The sequence below is a fragment of the Triticum aestivum genome, chromosome 3B (assembly GCF_018294505.1).
Source record: "Triticum aestivum cultivar Chinese Spring chromosome 3B, IWGSC CS RefSeq v2.1, whole genome shotgun sequence".
Classification (NCBI taxonomy): Eukaryota; Viridiplantae; Streptophyta; class Magnoliopsida; order Poales; family Poaceae; genus Triticum; species Triticum aestivum.
This window is the reverse complement of record NC_057801.1, coordinates 55,398,588-55,401,404: the sequence shown is the minus strand read 5'-3', so window position 1 is coordinate 55,401,404 and position 2,817 is coordinate 55,398,588. Positions and strand designations below refer to the sequence as shown.

Sequence of the window (2,817 nt, the reverse complement as noted above, 5' to 3'; positions counted from 1 at the left end):
ACTTCTTCTCCTTCAGTGGCGGCGGCAGGTCAGACATGGATTTTGAGCTTTGTACGTCGATGCATGCTCGGGTGGCTCCATGTGCCTGTTCCAAACATAGCGCCGATCCGGTGGTGGCGACCCCTAATTGTCGGATCTGACCATTTGGGACGCCCTGGGGTGGTGGCGATTGATTGGAAGAGGGTTGGAGGGAGTCGGGGTCTGCGGCTCGGGCAGCGGTGACAAAGAGGGCTATGGTGTGGCTTTGGGCAGCACCAGTGTGGCTGCGCTATGATCATGAGGAGGGGCGGCATGGGGGAAAAAGGCAACATTATCCCGGGATTTGGTTGCGCCAGTCAAGTATAAGCATCACCCTACGAACTACTTAAATTTTTTCAGGAATTAAAATGAATAAAGATTCGGCTAGGTCTGGTTTAACTCTGAAAAATTTAAGGACTTGTACGTTTTTCAGGGATCGTTAGGGACACTCAAACTATACTTCAGTCACGCAAACCTCCATGCAAAAGGGCGTATTGGGGATGAAATTGCTACATATTACAACTTAAGGTTTTGACGATGAATAAACCTTGAATACAGCTTGTGCATTTGTTATTTCTAAACCGAAGGCATCTATCCCAGCTTCATAAATGGAAAAAGGTTCACAAATTTGAATAAAAGTTCACGGATTTGGAAAAAAATGCATACATTTTATAAAAAGGATTCATAGATTTTAAAAGAATCCGAGTCTGTATGATAAAATAAAAAGGAAAATGCAAGAAAAAAGATGATATAAAAACTGAATAAAAATGTTTAGAAAAAAACCCACCAACTAACAAAGAAATAAAAGGAAAGAAAAAGCAAGTGCAACACAACTGCTGGGATAGCCGAGTGGTTAGTATGTTTCCCTTGGAATGGACAGGTAGCAAGTTCGACCCCTGTTGCTGCAACCTTCTTTCGGAGCTTACATAATTAACAAGCCTAATTGATAACACCCACATGTGTGGCATTTATCAACATGACCCAAACACAGCTGATGCCGTTGGATTCATCTGCACGAATATTGCAGCAGTTGCCATTTGGGTCAAGAGTCACGCAAGTAAGAGCTTAGAGAATTAACATACCTAAATGATGGGCATTATCATTTAGTGCCACACGTGTGGGTGCTCCTCGTCCGAACGGACACACGACGCTCGCTTGAACATGTGGGTGAAACTGCTCTTTGCCTATACGACACTCTGCACGATGATAGATGATAACTACAGTTGTGCATATGTGGCAACTAGTTAATCACACAAGGGCTCCCAATAATAAGTGATATAAATGGTAGTGTATGTAAAGTTGTAAACACTCATTTAATGTTCAAGATACGGCGTATAATCCCGAGATCTTAGGCGATTCGCTTCCTATGAAGTATGATTGCATATATCAAAGTTTGAGATATACGCTCCTGCGACCTAGGTATGAATTTATGGAGCATCACTCAAATGATTTAATATGTAATTATTTTTCTTTTATTTATGGTATGATACACCGCTCGTTAAGATTGAACTAATAAGAAGAGACGAAGGGGGCAAACCGAGGATGAGACATTGAGACCGAGACACAATACGCCACTACCATGGCCGTGGGCACATCCTCTTCGACGCTCGCAAGCACTCTCGTCCTCCTCCTCGTCCTCTCCTAGGCCATTGATGTTCACGGCGGATCAAGCTCCAGTGCCGCGCCACGTTCCCCGCTGGACGTCCTCTGCAATAGCCTCGGCAGCCACTACGTCATGCCAGATCTCTGCGTGGCCGCGCTCTGCATCGACCCCTCCTGCCACTCTGCGCGCCACTTGCCGGAGCTCGTGGTGCTCGCCACCAGGCTGACGGTGGCCAACGCCACGGTAGCCAAGGCCAGCATCGAGTCTGCGCTCGCCCACACCAAGGACCGCAAGGCCAAGAAGGTCATGCGATCGTGCCTGCAGCTCTATGCCGGCGCCGTCCCGCGGCTGCTGTGGGCGGCCCGATCGGTCACTACGGGGCGCTATAGCGGTGTTTCGGAGGTGCTAGAGGTGGCCTATATGCACGTCTTGGCAGAGTGCACCAGTTTGGCCGGCGAGGTGGCGCTTCCCAAGGAGAACAGCGAGTTCTTCGTGACGGCCTACATCGTGCAGGCCGTCGTCGACTGGGTGAAGCTAAGTATCGGTCACTGAATTCATTCATGAACCCGCTCCCCCCGAAATCACTAATTAAGGAGTACTCCTTGCGGAGATCACTCCAACTTCCCCAGGTTGCGACAAGTGGCGCGCTGCCTGTTGCGACACAACCTGGGAGTTTTCCCTTTTTCGTAGATCTGTTTATTCAAAATGTTTTATCTCTTAAACCGTGCATCTAAATCTCGAACCGCTTTCGCCATTAGATTCCTCGCATCGAGATCTTCAAAACTAGATCCCATGTTGATAGGTTTTGACGAACTTCTTTTTCACGAAAAAAATCGGACGAAAAAACCCGACGAAAAAACAAAACCGGGAACACGGGTTTTTTCCCTTTCCGAAAGAGGCACGCCCCGTGCCTCTCGCGAAAGCACAACCGTGCCTCTGGCAGAAGCAAAACCGTGTCTCTCGCGAAAGAAAAAAAAACAGAAAACGCATTTTTCCCTTTCCGAAAAAGGCACGCCCGTGCCTCTCGCGAAAGCACAACCGTGCCTCTAGCAGAAGCAAAACCGTGCCTCTCGTGAAAGAAAAAAAAATAGAAAACACATTTTTTCCCTTTTTGAAAGAGGCACGGTCACGAAAGCATAACTGTGTCTCTGGAGGAAGCAAAACCCTGCCTCTCACGAAAGAAAAAAAACAGAAAA

The 2,817-nt window shown here is 47.5% G+C and overlaps 1 pseudogene; it reads left to right on the top strand.

The window, feature by feature from the left end:
• The first annotated feature begins 1,576 nt into the window (after positions 1-1,576).
• Positions 1,577-2,173, top strand: LOC123067286 (uncharacterized; annotated as a pseudogene).
• Positions 2,174-2,817: the final 644 nt, after the last annotated feature.